This window comes from Sparus aurata, chromosome 2 (assembly GCF_900880675.1).
Source record: "Sparus aurata chromosome 2, fSpaAur1.1, whole genome shotgun sequence".
Lineage (NCBI taxonomy): Eukaryota > Metazoa > Chordata > Actinopteri > Spariformes > Sparidae > Sparus > Sparus aurata.
In genome coordinates, this window is record NC_044188.1 from 15,094,782 (window position 1) to 15,116,629 (window position 21,848).

The 21,848-nt window shown below is 44.0% G+C and overlaps 1 protein-coding gene across 1 annotated transcript in view; it reads left to right on the forward strand.

Moving 5' to 3' along the window:
- Window positions 1-21,848, forward strand: part of arhgap35a (Rho GTPase activating protein 35a) — a 68,990-nt gene that overhangs the window by 1,224 nt on the left and 45,918 nt on the right. The gene's annotated exons all lie outside the window — the stretch shown is intronic.

The window sequence follows — 21,848 nt, forward strand, 5'->3', positions numbered from 1 at the left end:
ACAGAGGAAGAAAGGAGAGAGGTCATAAAAAAAAAAATGGACCTTGTCCAAACATTAAAAAATTGTTTGTACAACAACACCTGGAATGCATTGGTCATGTCAGGCCTGGAGAAACACCCCCCCCACCTCCTCCTCCCTCCCTCCCTCCCTCCCTCCTTCTCCTCCTCCTCCCTCCTGGTGTTGCCTTGAATACAAGGAGAAAATAAGGACTTTCAATTGGTTGGAGGGGGAAATAGGATGTTTGGCTGTCAAGTCAACTGTGTGGAGCTGTGTCTGCGTTTTCTGTGTGTCCCGATCGTCTCCTGGATCGACTCAAAGCAATTAGTTGAATTATAAATGGGGTGTAAACCGCTGTTATTTGGCACGTTGCGTCAGATTTGGGTCATGACGTAAGCTCCCGAACAGGAGAAACTTTTGTCGTGGGTGATTATTTTCTCTCCCTTATTAAATGCCCCACTAACTTTGGCAAACATCAAAGCTGCATGTACAGGGCTTCCTGGTGACACACTTAGCTAATGTGCGTACGCCCTGCCGGGAGGTAACTCTGCTCTGACAGGATACACACTCAATGTCTGGCTTGTTTTTTTTTTTTTTTTTTTCAACACCATCAATTAAACGTCTCAGGTGGGGGGTATTTAACCGTCCTCTCTGGAAGCTGCATGTCGTGCCCCCCCCCCCCCCCCCCCCCGTGTTGTCAAATAAGGGTGCAGATTTTTTTAGGGTGACCCGATGACAGCACAACCATTAATCTATTTATGTGCCAGGGCCAGTCAGTGCCCGTGTGTCACAGCTTAATCTCAGTGCCAGTGCGAAGTGGTCATTGCCCTGCCAGCCACTCCCTTTTACGTCAGAGTCCTTCCACTGGACTTTCATTTTAAAAAGTGATGTGCCTGCCTGCATGTGGAGCAATGCTTCAAGATTGACCCGAAGGACTTCAGGGAGGGAGATGAGTGGGTGAATTGTCAGCGGAGGTTTGGTGATAACACAGAGGTGCGTGCTGTAGCAGGGGCTGTGGCCTGCACTGCTGTGTCACCACCAGATAGAGGGACTCTGTCATCCGAGAACGGTGGCATGTTGAGGATTTGCTGGCTGTGCTTTGACTTGAGTTTTTCTCTCTTTGATCTCAATCAACCTTATTGAGAAGACCATGCTATGGAGGCAGAAAACACACACACACACACACACACACACACACACACACACACACACACTTTACTTGGTAGGACAGTCTCTTTGCTCTCAGGTAAATGCATTAGCAGCTGTCAGCACTTCTGTTCTCTGCTTGATTGGGCCCTTTGCAGTGCAGTCACACCTCTCCAGGAAGCCCCTTTTCCCCCCTAATAGCCGTGCCATTTGCCCAGGCAGCAGGCTGCAGCTACCAGCATATACCCACTCGCTCGCTCGCTCGCTCACTCACCCCTGTCAGTCCGTTGTGCCTCTGTGCTGCGGATTGTGTCGTGAGTCCCTGGGCTAGAACATGTTCCTGGGATTAGAGGCGGGCAGGCTTTGTTCGTCAGGATGTAGGCCAGAGATGCGGATACATCCTTTGATGAGGGCAGTGGAAGAGAAATTCTGTCCCGCGTTATGTGGACGGATAAACACAGGGTTTGGCGTGCTTAATAACAGACACAGGAGGGGATATCTACTCCTCATATCACGGGAGGCACCGATACTGATAAAGATGTTTTTGTTGTTGTTGTTGTTTCTTTTGTTTATCGTGTTATCTATTCCCCCCTTTTTGCCAGAGAAACAAAGAAATCTTTATTATGAAAAGTAATATGAAAAGTCATTCTGCCCTTCGTTACTCTACCTTTTGGAAAAGCACATATTGATCACGCAAAGTTATGAAACAACCCTTTTAAAGGTGCACTGTGTAGTTTAGGGGAAGAAATTTTAATCTTACAAGAAAGATTCCCTTCATTGACTAATTCTTATTTTATGCCTAAACAAACCAATTAAACAATAAACTGAAGAAACAAACTGACATTAAAGGATGACCCAGTCTCATACTGTTTTACCTTGTTTATGTGGCGGACCCTGTCACCTTTCTAGCTTCAAACAGTGTTCCTGGGACCTTATTTTCCTCTGAGAGCAGCTTGTTTACCCAGTTATGGAAGATATGCATTTCTGAGCTTGTATTATTACTTCATGAATATTGAATATATAATACTTCAAAACTACATAGTGCTCCTTTTAAATAACACTCTTTTACATGAAAATTAATCGCTTCAAAGTCTTTTCTGTCTTCTCTACACTTCCAACTGATTGATGAGAATGTTCCACTACTTACACAGCCTCACAAGCTGATGTCAGGGATGTCACACCCAGTAGCTCATGAATGTGCCGGCGTAAAATTGATACGACGCAACAGATAAACATCAGCCATGACCTTATTCGAATGTCATCTTCTTTGCCGATAGCGGTCAACAAGGCGAATATCGTCCGATGAATCGGTGCATCCCTAAATTCTCTCTTTCACTTCTCAGTTCTGGACCAGTAATAAAATGAGAAAGGTAATTGGGAAAGTACTTAAGCCCTTTTAGTGTGAAACATGGCCTAAATCAGTGTAGAGTAGGTTATTTAAATAAGGAACGATGTGTTACTGGCTTGTAATACCGCTCTATTTGAAAACTTGCCCGCACCATATAATTTCCATGTCAACCCAGGCTTTTATTTCCACAAACCGCCGTGGCGCTGAATGAAACGGCAGCCCCTCTCACCTGCTCATTTGCCGATTTCACAGCTAGCCTACCTGTCAACACGGGGCCACTCCATATGCCAAGGATGTAAAAACGTCACTAAATCTCTCCCTGTCTCTTGTATTACAGGAGAGGTTTGCTTGTGAGTCAGTGTAAGCCTGTGTTTGATGGAGAAAAGAGCTAATTATAGCGGGCAGCTTTGGAGTTTGGTGGACCAGATTACAGTCACTCTGCTCTCAATGGCCGCCTTGTTCTAGTGGCCGATTATTAGGCAGAGAGAAGTGCATTCTGGGATGATTGTATCTGAATTTCCATTAGAAAGTGTGCCTGCCTCAGTTGAACTGAGGTTCTCTTCTCTCCCCACTGTTGCAGCTCCCTTGCTCATTACAGATTTTGCAGATGGGGACAGCTTGATATAAAGGCCTCTGTAGTGTGGCCCTATTCTGTTCCAGAGCCAGTTCTACTCTGAATCCTGAATGGACGAATTATGTTTGAGGGAAGTGATCCCAAATCAGCAATGAGGGAACAAATTATAAAAAAAAAAACATATCAACAGTAGTCCTGTGCATGATTCACCCAAGAACTTTTAAACACATTTTTAAAGAAATCAATTGGTAATAAAGATCGCATTTGCTCTATATCCCAAGCCCATGTTATTATGGTATTGCTTTTCCAATACAAATGTATTATTAATGGATAATGCTAGTGGAAAGCAGGGGCTTTAGATATGATTAATGGTTTGAATGGTGACTCTGTGGGGCTCTAGCTTTAACTAGCCTTTATATTTTGAGACGGTGACACTGTTTGGAGGCCCGGTGGCCATGGAGATGAAGGACACGGATGTAAGCCACAGAGGAATGGTGACCTCTGGACGTGAGCAGCCCCGCTTTGCTATTCCAGATACAATTACGCAACAGAGGGACAAGGGTAATGGGGCTATGGTAATTTGAAAGGGCCGTAGAGAGGGAACATGAGGGGATCAGTGGGAGAGACAGAGAGAGAGAGTGACACGACAAAGTTGGTAGTCAGTCGGAAGAGAGAAAAGCTACAAGATTGAGCGAGAGAGTAAAGTAAAGCTCGAGCAAACGGCTGCCAGTTTGTGCTTCAGGCTGTGTTCCTGGTATGTGCCCTTTCAGCTTTGTGCTCCGGGATCAACCAATCAATGACAGCCATAAGTAACCCTGCTGCTTGGCTATTGGCCACGGCTGAATTCCATGACTCGGCATGTCCGCAGATAAGATGTTATGATTGAGTCACTGCCAATGAAATGAGGCCACTGCCCGGAGTTCAAAAGGTTGGACACAGAAAGTTTGCACCACCTACATGCACAGGTTTGAATGTTTTACCAAGTTTAGTGGAGCCTGAACGGAGAGGGCTCTCATGCATTAATAGATAGTCCATTATATTATCATGTTATGGGTTTAATAGTCTCACTTGTTTAGGGTGAGTCAGTGTTTACGCTGTCTGTTACTTGGGAAAACCTCTCACCCTCAGAGACAAAGAGACTGCCCTGAAATCCACCTACACACGTATTAAAGGATAACGTCGAGCCAGTTTGCAGTCTGCAGACACACTTCCCACAACTAACCACACACTTCATTTTTGTCTTAACCTGTCGTGCTGACCTGCCCCCGTGTCCCAAGTCTCCAGGCTTCATTGCCTAAATTGGGCTGGAGTCAGTAGGAGAGGTCCCCGTGTGTCATTGTTTGACTGTCTCTCTGGAGATTCTCCCTCGTGGCGCCCCTGGGTTTCCTGAAGGAAGTCCACCTACGATGCCTGGTTGTGTATGTGTGTGTATGGGGGAGGCCAGGAGTAGTGGATAAGGGCGGAGGAGACGAGGAGAGCTGAGGGTCAAAGGTGAGGAGATGATTCAGAGGAGAGCGGCAATGTTTTTTTATTTCACAAATATTCAGGATCACAGTCAAATCAGAGTAATGCAGCCACTTTGATGAGCATTAACTATCAGATGCTGTTGTAACGATTGCAAATTATACTTTATCATATTTCTTCATAATCACATGTATTTCTGCAGATGCTGTGGTTGGTTCTTGATAGAGCTGCAACAATTAGTCAATTAATAGATTACTTGTCAACTATTGAATTGGTCGACATTTGGCAATTCTTTTGATACTCCAGGGCTCAAGACTCATTTATATCTCACTGGTTGCGCTGGTGCGCCTAACTTTTTCATGTAGGTGCACCAGCACATAGTTTGAAAGTGACCGAATAATACACGATAACTTACTTTCTTAACGGCATATGCTAATGATTGTAAAAAAAAATGTAAATACACATTTTTCTTCACTTAAATCACATGCAACAAGAAATTTCTATAATCTCAATTTCTTAAAGATAAACCTTTTAAAGGTCCCATTTTTAAGAAAAGTTGTTTTTGAGTCTCATCCCCAGTAGCAAAATGATCGACGGATTAATGGATAATGAAAATACTCATCAGTTGCAGCCATGGTTCAGGAGTTTATTTTTTCTACAGTTAATAATTCAGTTGATATAAGATTATCCTATTTTCATAATAAACTTCCAAATACTGACATCAATATCACCCTCCACCAGCTGTTCAACTCTCTTTAGCGATGGCCTTGTCCTCCTGATTGCTTAAGATTCCTTCAATAGTCAGAATAATCACTAAACCATGCTCAACTAGTCAGCTCCCGTTGGAACCACTTCCTCTATGCGTATAATAGGTTGTCACGTAAATGCTGTCTCCATTGATCGTGCTTCCTCTTTCTGAATAGTGGCAGGTATGGAGGCTGACACACCTTCCGCTTCATAGCAGAGCAGTCGTTCCGTATTCTGATACAACTTGTCGGTTCAGTATGAAGCTCAGTGCACGTCAAACCTTGCCCATCCTTTTAGAAAAGGAGAGAGGTGCAGGGCAGTGGATTTATTGCGTACGAGAACGTTTTCTCCCTTATTAGCTTCTGTAGAACATGTCAATAATCCACCTTGTGCAGACATTTTATTTATACTTCCTTGGGCACCATCAGTGGGATTAATTTCACTCGGGAGGGGAAAGAGAAGGGAAAAATGGTTCTGTAACAGCAACTTGTGTGTGACGGAGAGACTCAGAGGTTTGGGTGTTTATCTGTGAAGACTGGCTGCACATGTAAGCTGCTCCTTTCAGGTATAATATTACCAATGAAATCAAGTAAAACGAGCACCCTCATCTCAGCTCCTCTCCTCTGCCCTCCTCCACTCCACTGTTTTGTAAACATTGTAATAGAAAGCTTAAGTTGAGTTGCTAACTAAAGTTATTTTCATTTCATTTCTACACATTAGCCATAATAAGATTAGGTGTCTAGTGAAAAGTATAACCACTTTAGGTAAGTGTATGTTTGTTCTCGCGGTTGATGCACGTTGGCACTGCTGGAACATGATGTCGTGTGTGTGTGTGTGTGTGTGTGTGTGTGTGTCTTATCCTGCCGTGTCGTCCATCTCTCGTGATGGCTTCTGCCCAGCGCACTGACAACTTTATTGAAAGTGTCTTGGCACACCTGCAGCACTCAGACAGAAGAGAAGAGAGAGGTGGAGAGTTGGAGGCAGAGAGGTGTTATGCTTCTGACGTATTCTAATTAAAGCCGGCAGGTTTAATCACAGACTGATAAGCATCAGAGAGAAATAAAAAGAGAGGGAAGGAAGCAGAGAGGAGAAAGAATTGAAGAAGGCCCGCAGACGACCAGAAAGTACTCCGCTTGACCCGAAGTTTTTCTTACATTTCCCAAACTCCTTTAAAGCCCTATTGATCGTGTTTCCCCTCCACTTCTTTGCTCTCTTTCTTGACTTTTTCACATTGTTTCTGTTTTTCAGTTTATTTCTGTTCCCCCCCGCTCCCGCCGTCCCTCAGTTTTTCTGCCCTTGGAGCACAGTGCAATGTTATTGTCAGCTGTGTTTAAGGACACAGGAAGGGCACCACCTTGTCACTAGACGTTTGTCTCAGATGCCACTTCAGGGGGATCTGGCCACTGCTGTGGTGGCCTTTGGCATCTCCCGAGTCAACATGTGCCAGCGCTGTCTCTCTCCCACACACAACAAGGACACACAAAACCCCTGTTTTTTGACAGGGGACATTTTTTACAATGTTATGATTAGGTATTCTTAACTCGGGGCTTGCTCCAGGCATTTTAACATTTGCAAATCATTACTTGGCTCTTATCGTTTAGTATTCATGGTTGATGCGACTCAGCTTTGAAAGTTAGGTAACTGTTGTTTTCCGTCTAAGGACACATAAACAGCCTGAAAAAAAATACACAATTCTACACACATACACTGTGACTAATAGTGACTGACTTCTCCTCACCCTCATAACATAACTGCCAGAGTGGCTCTGGCCGTTAGGCAGCGGTGTGACAGCGGACATCATATCCTCTTTAAGGTGAGAAGATAAGGTGGCTCTTCATAGCCATTTGTTATCACAGGCGGCGAGCCTCCGACACCTCTGCATCCCTTATCTGGCCTAGCCCCAGTTTCCCAGCCCAGGCTAGGGCTCATGCAAGCCCAGGGCTGATGAGTAAGCACTGCTCAGCCTGTGGATGGCTGCGCCTGCCGTTATCGATCGCAGCGCCACAGCCTGTCATCCAGCCACCACTTAGCTAATGATGTCCATGCTATTGTCTCACGGCTGGGAAAACGGCCATAAAACAGAGAGCGGCGACTCGTGGCGGCGTCAGAGGGAAAGATGGATCTTACCGATAGAGGAGGCACACCCAAATCAGCCCGAGCCAACTGGTACAGTGTCGTGCTATCTTGGGATGGGAGTACTGTCATTGTTATTATTATTACTGTGTATACTCTTTCTGTCTTCTTTCAGTTGTTGGCTGTCATTATTGTGGTGCCGGATGGCCTGTCTGCATCAAAGAAATACAGGCCGTGATTTCTGCCAGTCTGCCAGTCCGCGTGTTGGCCTGGTTTTGACCTTGTTACCCCCGTTGTTGCTGTCGTCAGGCACAACAGCACATTGTTTTGGCAAAATGAATACTCTTACGGATGAATCACCTGAAATCTCGAGGCAATTAGAAAAGGCTGCTATGAATGCTGCGAAGATCTATATCCACGTGTGACATTTCAGAGGACTGTGAATGGATTTAGCTCTGAGTTGGGTTTTCGTGGGAGTGACATGGGTCATTTCTCTTCTCAGTGCCATAATTTCCCAGGATGCAGTGGGGGCCCCAAGGTCCATAGCTCTTATGTCAGAGTTCATTTCCTGTTGCAGTGCTCCACCAGCTCCTGAAGATCCACCATTTTGTAGCATTCCTGATGAGGACTGGGGAAATGTGTCTCGATTCGCAGACCATGTGTGGCGTTTTTAACAGCTGACCTAACCAGTGTTGTACAGGATGAAGAAAATGGTGGATAATGTAGACTCATCGCGTTGCAGTTTTACAGTAATAAACAGTAGGCATAGTTGAGGTTACACACACTACTTCAAGTAGTTTTTGCTGATGATGTTCTAATTCTTATAGCATAATAATATTCAAATAGTACTTTTAATGCATCATCATTGGTCGTAAATCACCTCAAACCACAAACCTGAGTCCTGCCTCCCCCTTTGTTGCTGTGCTGACTCCCGTGTATGTCCCACATTGTGAGGATAAAAGTAAGGGAAACATGGGTGAAGAATGTAAACATTTCTCTGAGTTGTTTTTCGGTCTGAGGGTTGTTCAGGGAGAGGACAGCCTCACCGCACCGCACCACGGCTCGTATTAGTCACAGTCGTCGGAGAGAAGAGAATGCAGACCTTTTTGCCCAATGAGGGAAAAGGTCGTTGGGAATGCAGTTTGTCAGGTCAGGACGAGCCGGGCCTGTTTGTAGCTTAAATCCATGTGACTGCTAGAGAGAAAATGAAGTCGAGAGAGCCGAAAACTCAACTGGACACTAATATCAAAACACTAGCAGTCCATTAGCGTGTGACTTATTGGATGTTTTTTTTTTATTTTCAGTTACAGACCATGTCTGGTTGGGATCACTTTAGTGACAAGCACAGGATCTATAACGCAGAGAGGGGAGGCAGAATTTCACTCTGTACATTCGGAATGACATTTGAATTTTTCCATTTGTATAAGTGTGCGAGATATTTTAAAATTAAATGTCAAATGTCTGCTTTACCATTTTGTGACAAAATTATTCATATCCACTTAATGGGTACTTCAGCTCTATATGAATTCATTTTCATAGTCCGGAAGGTTTTCAGAGATAAAAGCTCCAAATTTGTGCAACAGAGGATTTAAAAAAAAAAAAAAAAGTTTTGTCCCCTCAAAAACACTGGATGCTACATTTCCCATAATGCAACCCAGTAGAAGACATTAGACAGCTTGTGTTTACAGGCTGTGTAGTCATTAACATGGCTAGTAAATTGACTTGTATGTAAAATAGGTGGACTGCCCCTTTTAAAAACACATGTTGATCACATTTAAAGGTGAGCAATGTAATTTTAGGGAAGACATTTTAATTGGAAGGGAGAAAGATCTTTATTGACTGATTTATTTTTATTTTTATGGCTAAACTGAGGACACAAACTGATCTTAAAGGACAACACAAACTCATATGGTTTTACTTTGTGTGTGTGGCGGACCCTGCCACCCTTTTGTAGCTTCAAACAGTGTTCTGGGGACCTGATTTTCCTCTGAGAACAGCTTGTTTACTCAGTTGTTATTAAGAGTTTGTGTTATTACCATTATTACTACTTCTGCAAAACTATGTAGCACACTTTTGATGGATCTACCAATATATTTTTGGAAAGGATATTTCAAGAACAAAACAGAAACATTAGCTGTATTAGTAAAGTCAACTGTGTCTTCATTTTTTCCCCGGTAAATTAGATAAAATATTGCATGTTGTATAAGTTTATGAACTTGGGCATTTGATCAATGGAGATAAACTGTCCCTCATACCAGCGTGAATCTACTGGCACTCTGTCAGTGTTTGTTCATTCAGGCTGTTGTGGTTTCAGTCATGCAGTTACTCTGAAAAGGCAAAGTAGTTAATCACTAATGACTCTGGATGAGTAATGGCGTATTCGCCCCACAGTGATTGTGGTAAATGCTGATTAAGAATGTCTTTTTGTTCTCAGTTGTTGATCACGTCTGGTCAATGAGAAGACTTCGATCCACATATATCTTTGAACAATCAAGAAAGACATTGAATAAGCTCAGACACATTTCGGTACTGTAAGTGGAATTTGGCATTCACTTAATCACATTTATCATAGATTGTGAAGTGTTTGGCTCCACTCCTGAAATCAAATTTAAGCTTTTATGCAAAATAAATTAATCAGAAAATGCTTGAACTTTAGCTCAGTTGGTACTTGAATCCCCAGTCTAGAGCTGCTTGCATCCAAAATACAGCTTTACCTCTTCTGGAACATGTGATCCCGGGGTTTATTCAGGCTCTAGTCCACAGTCAAGGCAACACATTTTATTCCGATAAAGTTACTTGAGAACAATGGGGTTGCTAAGTGGAAATCAGTTGTACTTCTCTGCTTAAGTGTTGTCTGAGAGTACTAACAGTAATGCTTTATTTTAACCATATATGGATTGAGTGTGTCAATTCTGAGACACGACTACAGTTACGTTAAACAAACAGGAGTGGCAGCATCTAACAGCCTCGATATAGCATTTTACATAAGGCATGGGATGATGTGAGTATTTCATGTCGCAATTATCTAAAACAATTCATCATATTATCCTGATTGTCCCATCCTTTATTGTACATTGTGTGTCATGCCATGTGAATAATGTGCATGACTTATAGACATGCCTCTTAAATTATAAACAACTCAATCCAGTTCTGCTGTCACTGCACAGTTACCTACGGCAAGGAGGTTTTCACCCATGTCCGTTTGTTGGTTGATGAGTTGGTTGGTTTGTTACTTGGATTACACAAAAACTACCTAATGGATTTCCACAAAACTTGGATGGAGGGTGGGTCTCAGCCGAAAATAGACCCCATTAACTGTTTGTGCGGACAGGACGGATGCATCCAGGATTTTTTTTCTCACTTTCTCGGGGCGTTTTTAGACATTTCCATTAATCTCTCAGGTCTCTATGAGTGAGTATAAAAGTGGGCTGTTGGTGCTTAGTGGAAGTATGCGCTCTACTGGGTACCATTCATGTTTTAACATGACATTGGCTTACATTTTCAGAATGCTAATTCATTGTTAACAAGTTTCAGTCCTTACATTGGTTCAAAAATATGGTGATAAAATCGTAAAAAAACATCCTTTTTGTGATAGAAAGCAGACGTGTGATCTTGATTTGGGTTAGGGTGATATTCACGTAAACGATAGTAATGATTTTAAACAAAGCTCGGCATGAGTCTGATCTTGTCTGGAACATGTGATTGAAAAGCTGTGATGCCTAATAAACGTTAAAAACGAAAGCAGTTTAGCAGTAATTGGCAATTACCTTGCCTTTATGAGCTTCTGCCAGAACTGACATAAAGCTATCATTATAGGGACGTTAAGGCGTACATTATTTCCACCACCTGCTGCGAATGTATGGTGAAATATATGTATGTGCTTGTCAGCAGGATCGCGAGTCAGGCAGAGGTTGTTCTGAACAGCAAGAGAAAACTTGTAAGAGAAGAGTGTATCAGAGCCTTCAGTTTAGGTGTTGCCATAAACATGTCAGATCATTTGAGTCATGCTAGCTTGATTGCAGGGCACTTCTTGTTTGTGTGCTATTCGGTAGAACAAACCAAACAAGTCCCTGAGACTAGTTCAACCTGCCCTTGAACCACAACTCAAGGTATTACATGTGAGCACACTTACTGTCAGACCTTAAGCAAACCCTCTTTCGACATACTCGTATATTACAGAGGCTCCCATCCACAATATTTCAGATTTTGCTTCACAACTATGTAAATATGTTCTCTCTCTTTGCCCTCAGTCGCTCAGTGTTTGGCCATAGTGGATCAGATTCTAGGAAATTGTGCAACTCTGAGAGTTTCCACGTGCAGATTTTCAACCACAAAGCAGGGTTTACATCTTAGGGCCTTGCCGTTTCCTTTCTCTCTTCCTTTCCTTGCTCCCTCCAGAGGTCAGAGTTGACAGGAGACATGGGTGGGTGGTGTCGGGCCTTTCCTCAGGGGATCCGGGGAGGGGGTCCTCGGGGGTCTTGTGAGGTTGGGCAGCAGCTCCAAAGGGGATGACGGGAAGGAACAGCTCGCCGTTGTTTAGCTTTGTTTGTTTTTTCACATGTCAGTGCTGAAGAGGGAGATGCAGGATGTCGATGGTTTGGGCTCTATGACCAAGAAGTGTGTGTGACTTTAAGATTTTGGAACCATTCTGTTTTCTTCTTCAGAGATTTGTTGTTTTTTTTGCAAAGACGAGTTGAGATTTTTGCATTTGATTCTGCGCCGCTCTAAAAGTGAAAAAAATGTTGATTTAGCCCAAGCTGGGTCATCGCCTCGTTCATACGTGCTGTAATTTTCAACATCATGTGCGAGAAACACTTGTGCGAAAGTTGTTGGAGCTCGGCGAGGGTGTTGGGGCGGTGCTCCCGGGGCTCCCTGATGATGTACCATGGTAAACAGCTCCCACTGCTTGCACAGCTGGGGCACACTTGACGGGCCTCTGCAGTGCATGGAGAGAGGAGAGGAGGCAGACGTAGAAAGAGGGAGACTGGACGGATGGTACAGACAGAGGAATGCTGTGAAGGCCTTCAGGGCAGGATACAAACTGCAAAAAAAAAAGGACAAGCGAGTGCAGAGGAAACAAGAGCAGAAAACTGATTATAAATGACAAATCCCCAGCTCTTGCAACCAAACAGCGTTAGCTGCCGTATCCTGAGGGTGGGAAAATGCAACAGTAATAGCTCCGACTCCAATCCAATCTCCTGTACGTAGTCTGCGCTCATGTGCGTTTGTGTGTGCGCGATTGTGTTTGTGTATGCGGCCTCCCTAAATTCAGCAGACGGAGACAGGAAATTTTGCCCCTCCCCTCCCGCGTCCTCCCTTCATCCTCTGCCCTGTGCTCACTGCCTGGCGCTGATTGGCTGGAGGGAAAAGCGAGGGATGGGGTTTTGTCGTCTAATCTGCCAGCCGATCGCCACTGATGGGCCTCTGTAGAATGGCTTTAGTAAATTACTGTTCCAGGGAAGGGCAAATCCCTTCCATCAGATAGCAGCTCTCTCCTCATCTCTCCCTCCGTTCCAAGTCCCTTTCTCTTCTTCGCTATATCACTCAGGCTTTGGCTCTATCTCTTTGTTGCTACCTTGCTCTCCCCTTCTCTCCTGTGTCGCTGTTGTTCTTTACTACCGTGTCTCTTTTTTATATTATCTGAATACCTCACGTCGTGCACCTATTTGGGTGTCTGCAGTAGAGCCGGCTCCCTCCGCCCAGGGGCCTTACACACACCTGGAGTGAATGAGATGAGTTGGTGTCAGAGAGAGAGACGCTCTGTGGATTTTTGCTAGAAGGCTACTCATCGACATCAGCACATTACAGCGCGTGTGTGTGTGTGTGTTCCCTTGATCCCCTGCTGTGTTTGTGCATGTTAACAAGATGGACCAGTTTTGAGGGCGGCCATCTTGCCTTGCCCAGTCTGAAACCACATGAGAGATAATGCTGTACAACCTGGAGGATTAGAGGGAATTGCTTTTTTTTTTTTTTTGTGCATTTTTTTAGTTTTGCATACCTGTGTCCCAAAAGATAGAACCTAACCACGTGATGAATAAAGATTAGAGAGGAAGATAGCTTACTGAAGAAGAAGGAAGTGTTTTTGTCTACCTGTGCGTGCATGTGTGTGTGTCATGGAAAGCTCCCGGTGACCTGCATTCTCGTAACAGTTTTCCTCCGACTCCTCTGCAATTGCAATTGTGTAAAAACCACACTGTTGCTCCGCGCTGACATGTATCGCATACGTCGCTCCGGCTCTGTAATTAACAGTTTGTGTGGAGGAAGAGGTGGAGAGGCCACACACACACACACTTATCATTGAGAGCATTTTATTGCTGCGCTGTTGTGATGAGGTGTCTCACCAAACAAGATTTACAGTATCCCAGCCCGGCAGGAACATCTGTTTGTTAGGGGTTGTTGTTCTAACTATTTTGTAATCAGTGTGTTTACATGCACATCCCAGTTTTGAGGCTCATGCCGGTTCATATCATGCTCGATAAGACGTTTACGAGGGACATGTGATACCTGGTTACAGATTATGACATGATGGGTTTCTAATCGTCTGAGGCGGGGCTATTTGTCTTGGACTCTGATGGTTGTAACCCTTCCAAGTGAGACACATCAGCGGCTAAGGACGGAGTCACTTTGGTTTCTGGCTGTCTGGACAGTGTTGCTGCATTTACCAGTCGGCTGGATCAGCAGTTAATGGAGGACGAGAAAAACAACACAATTTAGCCTTCACATTACAGACATCAGACTTCATCTCAGTGTATAAATCATTCTCTGTATTCGGTGGCCAATATTATCAGCCGATACCACAGATATATCAAATAGGCGTGTATGTCGTCAGTATCAGCCGACATGAAAACACGTTGGTGTTAAAGAACACTGTGCAGAAACGGACACTGGGGCTGATTTATGTGGATTAAATTACCTGTGAAGTTTACTGTTTGAGTGCACTGCTCTCATTGTAGACGATAAAAGTTAATTGTTAATCCATTAAATTACGTACCTTCCTTGCACATCTGTGACACCAGTGATTCATAATGACATTTGAGGCATCACCGCAAAAATGTGAGTACATTGGCCGATACATCTTGCACAGACTCCCTTGCTGTACGATTGTTGGCATCAATTAATCTGAGGATTAGTTTCTTGATCTTTTTGGTAAATTATAAATGTCAGGCCAATAAGGCAGCATCTTTCCATGCTTCAAGCTTATGGACACACAGGCCGATGAACTACAGGTTGCTAGAGACGTCAGATAAGGGCGTGGTTTAGGTGTGACGACCAGTGAGAGAATTGACCGTTTCATTTGAAAACAACAGTGTGGTGGCTCCTCAAGAGGTTAGCGTAGCTGCTATAGCGTCATTGTATCAGAACTGGAGAGAATATTTAATCGAAAAAAGAGCAAAGAACGACACTGAAGGCCTTTCACAATGGAAAACGTGATTTCATTCTTTGGTTAGAGTTTGATTTACAGACCGGCTGGGTATCCCTTGATAGACAGTTTGTCCTTCATCCCATTTTTTGAAGTGCCTGACCTTTTCCTCCAACTGATTGTGTGTAACAAACCATCTGGCACGTCAGGTTATTAGACAACAGCAAATCTTCATTTTCATATCTTCAAACCTTCATATCTTAGAATCGTTTATTATAACTAAATAACACATGCATACAGTGATCAGAAACTCCCTATAACGGTAACTTGATTTCTAAACATATTCCCACAATACTCCCAAAACCTGATCATGTTTTGCGATGCTAGTGTGCTTGTCAGCCCTCTCAATATTTTGTGGGGAGCATCACTCCTTACACAGCTGTTCAACAAACCACCTGTAATTAACATTTCTTACCTGGACCACACTGTTTGGTGATGGCCCGCGGCCTGCTTGGTGATGTATTGTTACACAGATAATGAGCAGACTGCGCAGCCTAATTCAGGCTGGTGTACTGATTCTGATTCAAACAACGGGAGGACTGGTGTTTGGTGAGCCCCACCCTTCTCCATCGACTCTCTCCCCCTGCAGTCTGAAAGGAAGCATCTGCCTGCTCCTCTGCCTCCCCACCGCTCGCCACACATGCTCTCTCCTTCTCTCTCCTTGCAGCCCACACTGCTTTCGCCGCGGCTGCTAGCTATCCAGCTCGTGCCGATGTCAGAGCCTCTAATCTCTCCAGCATAAAGGCCATGCAAAGGGAATTTATGTTAGCCTGCCACAGGAAGAAAAGGGGAAGCGGGGAATCGTTTGAGCAGGTTGACAGATAAGGCTCTTGTGCTTTCTGTGTGGTGCTTTTTAAGCCATGTTAAGCTGCTTAATTAGACATAATCTACAGACCCCAGACTGAGGCGGAACTAATGAAGTTAAAAGACTCAAATCCCATCCTACCATCGCACTCTCCTCTCCTCCACACCATCACTCGTGCCTCTCGGTTTTGTCACCACGCTCTCCTCTCTCCTCCTCGCAGCACACACTCTGCCCTCTGTTGCTCCTCACCATCCCACTCTGTCCTTGTAGCAATGTTAATGCCTGCCATCACACCCTGACGTCCTGAACTACCGCGTATCATCGCCAGTTAATAATTTCTACAATACTTATAAAAGCAGTTCCCGCCTGAGTGTTACAAATGTTTAATGTTGTCAGGGCTGCAGCTAACGGTCGTTTTCATTGTCGATTTCTTGATTAAAGATTTCATGTATAACGTTTCTGGATTAAGATGTCTAAAAATGTATAGAACTTTGTCGTGTTTACAACAATGCTCAAACACTTGAGGTAACGCTGTGTCTCATTTAGTCACTTGTCGCTTACTTTTCGGGAAAACATCCCGATGCAGAGAATAAACATGGCGTGGATAAAACCTACTGTGGCGTACAATCGATTAGTTTTATGGTTTAAAAAAAAAAGTGTTTTCCAAAGCCCAAGACTATGTCCAAATGTTTTGTTTTGTCCACTACCCAAAGATTAATATTACAGTGGTACAGTGTTATTACAAGTAACTTGGCAGAGCCTGCTTTTCTTTTAGCACATTTCCATATCTGCAGCAGTTCTGCTTCCACTCTCTTCCCTGCCCTTGTCCTTAAGCCTTCCTTCTGCATCTTCTAGTAAGAAGAGGATGTGTTTCTCGTGTCACTAACGCACTTCTCGTAATCCCACAGTGGGACAAATGTTTGGCCCTGGCATAGTGTAATGAGTAGTAATCATTTTCACCGTCAACATTACTGTACAATGGAGGTAACCTCCACGAATCGCTGCTGCAGTCAGGTTGGTAAACAGGAGTAAAGATGAATCTACATTTGAATCCCTAAAGTTAAAAAGTAATCCCTGAGCTCTCCTCCTGTCTGTAATTGACCCTAGATCCAGAGGGGGCCTGGCTCTGCGTCTGACTACTTACATATTGTATGTTTGAGTCGCTTTTTCAAGAAAAACGTCTTTGGTTCTGTTTGTTTGGACAAAAGATGCATTTCAAAGCTTTGGGCTCTGGGAAATTACAATTGCTCAATGAATCAAGGAAATAATTGTCATGCGCTAGGCGATAATGAAAATAATCGTTAGCTGCAGCCCGCCTCACAATACTCTTTGTTCATGCACCAGCTCTTCTTGATGTGGCCCCCCTGTTGTTGCTCTGCCGTGTTTACATATCTCTCCAATCTCTGCATCTTGCAGGACGAGCTTCTTTGTTGTGTTTTGAGTTTTTTTTTTTCCCCCCCGAAGCCAAACAGCGGTTCTTTCTCCTTCACAGAGGAGCGGCTGGCACGCTCGCATGTAAACGCTCATCTTCTGTCCAGGAGGAGATTGCAGCTGACCATTGTTGGGTTTCATCATCATCATGAATGCACTGCCTCACTCGGTGATGGCCTGTCAGAGAATTTTCTTCACCCCATTATCTCTCTGCCTCTCCTTCATGGCCTCCTTTAGCCCTCCTTTTCGCCTCGCCTTTACCTGTAGCTGTTATGGCCCTTTGTGCTGTCAAACTCATTCTCTTCGCCCTGCATTCCTGTGTATTTACATTCATTCAGATGAGGTGAATCTAAACACCCACCCAACCTTTGCAATTATTACCCTTAGTGCTTATCTGCCGCAAGACCTTAACAGGTAATTTTGTCCTGTGCATATTTATTCCCCTCAGCCCGATCAAATTCTACGCTTTCTCCACCTCCTCGTGTGAGAAACCTCTCCCCTCCAGTGCGGCACCGGTATCATGGTGCCGTTGAGTGGATCTGAGGGGCTGCTGAATTCTGGTCTTGCTTGATTAGCCAGTGTGTGATGCTGCAGGCAGCTTTGTTTTGTTGCTGAATGGGCTGTTCCACTGAGAGCACAGGAGATGGCGAGGAGCAGAGGAGGAAGGAAGGGATGGCGAGGAGAAGGGTGGAGTGGAAAAAGGAAAAAGCGGGAGAATGCTGGAGAAGAAAAAAAAGAAAGGCAGAAAGATGAAAGCCAAGGGGGGCAGAATATATAAAAGGGAGAGGTGGGGTGGTAGATAAATGAGACGGGAGAAAGAGGCTGGAGCAGAAACGAGGAGAGGAGAGGGGAACGGTGATGCAGGCGAGAGAAGAGAAAAAAGAACTGACCTCTCCTCCTGTGGAGAGGGAAGATAACTGAGTGTTTAGAAATGCTGAGGTGGACAGAAGCCATATCTTCCACCAACACAGCACCTGCTAGTCTGCCTGCCCCCTCCCATTCATTGACCGACTTTCTATTGTGGGTATTTGCGTGTGTGCGTGTGTGTGCGTCCGTGCGTACACATTATTATGCATACAGTAAGTATACCATTTCTGTTTCAGCCCATAAGATAGCAGCCTGAGATTTTGTGCCGGCAACATGTTAATACTCAGACACGACAAATCCCAGAATCCCTGCACTGCAGCACTTTAATACATGCATGCTTTAATAGCTTTTCTTGTAAAATATGGAAGGAGGTCTGTGCTGTGGCTTCCCCCTCAGTGTCTGCACATACATACAGTAACAGAAACTGTGCAGCAACAGGAACGCAAGTCTTTTAGCCAAACTGGCTGCTGATGCTCGTGGGCGTGGTCGCTAATGTGGTAACAGCAATGACCATTTTGTGGGGCTGAAAAGATTTGACAAAGATGTCTAATTGTGATGTCTGATTATTGTGATGAAAAATAAATGTGGTTATTTCCTATTGATTAATCTTAAGGCATGAGTTTGTAGTCTTCGTGATGTAACACTACATGTAATGCTACTTTTAACTAGGACCGGGTATTGAATTCCTAATTGCCTCAATACTGTCGAGTATCGAAAAATGTCTTGGCATTCGATACCAAATTTCAATACCCAAGGACTCGATGAGATATGTTCACAGACGAGGTGATGTTTTAAAGTTTCATTCACGACGAACTTCGAGTCAAATTATGGATTTCTCCTAGTTTGAATGTTGTTAAAAACATTTGGAAAATTGTAAGTACACAATGCAAAGTCCAACAAAGGTGGATTTAGACTTTTACATGTTATGTCTTTCAACAAAAAATCCTCGCTAGCTCATCTAAATCCCCTCTCCGCCAGCCATCTGATGACGCGACTCCGTGTTTATCTGGGCGTGGACAGATGGAGCATGATGAGATGTAGCCCAGAGAATTTGGGTTATTTTTTCCTTTTGAGTATGAAAAAGAAGGATTTTCGGTGCTGATGCCTTTCCCCCAGAGATGTTTTTGTGTGAGAGTGTTTGTGTGTAGTTTTGTGCTCCTGTGCCGTTGTGTATGTTACGTTTTTTATGATGGCAGCCTGCAACGTAGATGGAATAAAGCCGGCTGTGAGTGTTGACAGTATTGGCTTGTTAGCACTGATGGGGTGGATGAATGCTGAGTGCGGCAGGCTTGAATGGGGAGGCAGATCTGCAGCGTTTTCTTGTACCGCGTGTGTCTGAATTCTGCAAATCTCTCTTGATAAATTCAAGGTTGTACAGTAAAATGAAAATATGACAACGATAAGCCCTGTTGAGCTCCTTCTTTACCATCCCTGAGCCTCACCTCCACTTTCATTGCTTTCCTCGCCGCACTTTTTCTCGTCCAAACAGTGATTCCTCTTTTTCTACCTCCCCTTTTTTTTCCCCGTCCTAGAAAACCCTCCTTCTTCCCTTTTTTTTTGGTGACTCTATATGTTTCCACTCCTCCCTTTTCAACAAATGGTCTGTTTGATAGACGATTGGAAACACACACACTCGCACACATTCATTCACGCACAAGCGAAAGGACTGAAATAAAGAAGCCCCTTATCTCTCCCACCAGAGACACTTCGCTCATGTGCTCCCATGCAGATGAATAATATATGTGGATACAAGCGTGCACACACAGTCGCACACATGCATACAAGCAACCGATTGGTGGTGATGCTGACACGGGCCCTTGTATGCTGTAACACAACTGCGTGTGTGTGTGTGCGTGCGCTCTGCTGACTGTTGTCACTGTGGAGGGATGTAGAGTCTCCAGGGGCATGGTGATGAATGGGAGTGTTGTCGCTAGTCAGGTCCAGCTGCCTTTGTGCTGTCTTTTACGCTGCGTGTTCTCCTATTATACCACAACCGCCGCATGTTCGGTGTGTCCGCGCAGCGTGCAAGCAAGCGAGCGGGCGGGCGTGGGTGGGTTGTGTGATAATGTGGCTTGAATGAAACAATTCTTAACATGAGAGGGTGTTAAGATGTTCACACACCCGCATGTGCGCAAACAAGGTGTTAACATGGACGACATTTGGATGGCGTTCATGAGCCATGCGCACATGTGGGCATTGCACCTGTGCGGACGTCCGATTGCAACAGGCCAACGTCTCTTGCATCAGAGTAAAGAGCCGTGTTCTCTCCATTTGCACGGGTAATTACGAGAGTGTGTGTGTGTTTTTTTGGCTCCTGTGCCTGCATGTAGATATGTCGGTGTGCGAGCGCCGGGCTCTGAGAAAATGCTGTCAAAGCAGGAGCTGAATAATTTTCCTCCAGACACATTCATGATACGGTGACGTGTGCGCATAAATTTTCCTTCCAGTAGACAGGCTATATGGTTTAAGTGTGTGATATCAGAAAAACCCATACTTACGCGGGGAGGTCTTTTTTCCCTCCTGTTTTATAGATGGATACTGGTCCCACTGGGATCTCTTTTTAGAAGACGAGGAGAGTGTGCGCACCACATACTCAAACACACACACCACATTATGCCTGTAAGCTTTATGCAGATGAATCAGGCTGTGATTTGTGTTCTGTGGGTGTGGAAGCAGGTAGTGCTGGGATGGGAAGTTACCGTAAAGCCTTGTGGGATTACACCACGCAGCAATTACAAACGGCAGGTGTGACTATTTGATAAGTTGATGCATTCGCCATGCCCAGTGTGACACACATTGAAGTCAGTCTTATACTTGAGGTGTTCTCTTAAAGAAGAAGCTTCAGGGATACTCTATAAAGGCTAAATGTAAATTTGACTCCTTGACTGTGTAGTAATGTGTAGTCTCTTCTTGATTCTTCCCAGTGTATTTTTAAACTACAAAACCCCTCAAGAACATCCTTCCAAATCAATCCTTTGTTCATGCCTCTGTTTGTCAGCCATGTTTTCTTTTTGTGTGCGTCCAGCTGTTTAAGTCCCCAAAGCCTGTTTGATTGGCTTTGACTGATTGGTCAAAGTGGACTTGGCTTATTATATGTCTCTGTCTCAGCAGTCTTGGTGGGACACAATATGGATATGGCAATATATTGTATCGCTACGATTATTGATATACTGGTACTAAGGCTAGGCAATATATATGATATATATCCTTATAGTGATATGAGACTATATATCGACTTAGATTTTGGATATAGTTATATTGTGATATGGCATAAGTGTGTTTTCCTGGTTTTAAAGGCTGCATTACAGTAAAGTGAAGATATTTTCTGAACTTACCAGACTGTTCTACTTGTTCTAATACTTGCCTTTAGCCGCTTAGTTGTTATAAGCACATTACCGATTATTATCTCATTATCTCATACATTATCTCATTATGTTAGTATTTTGGGTCAGTACCAATAGTGGCTTCCTTTGAATCCAACATTCAGGAAGTGTTTCTGAGAAGATTTTTTAAATATTGAGGTATACTGTACATCGTATATTGCGATACAGCCTTAAAATATTGTGATAGAACTTTAAGGCTACACTGTCCAGACCTTACTGCACCAAATATCGATATTTTAATCACAACACGCAGACGCTGTAACAGATTCCCCTGACAGTTTGACTTCCCGGTGTCACTACTTCCCTGTAGAGGCAAAATTACACGCAACTTTATTCGGGCATACAGTAGTTGTGTGTTTCCTTTAAACACTTAAACTCCAGAATACTTGCCAGTTAATTTCTATTTGTATTCTTCAGTTAGAAGTTTGGTGATTATCTTGCAGCGTATTGATTCTGATAGATCTGCTGTATGACTGACAATTGTTGCAGTGGGTTACAGATTACATTGTATTCCCACCCCCTACTCAGTAGTAAGGTGATGTGCTCAGAACCATCTGAGGAAAATAAATACAGTTGTCTGTAACTCAATGACA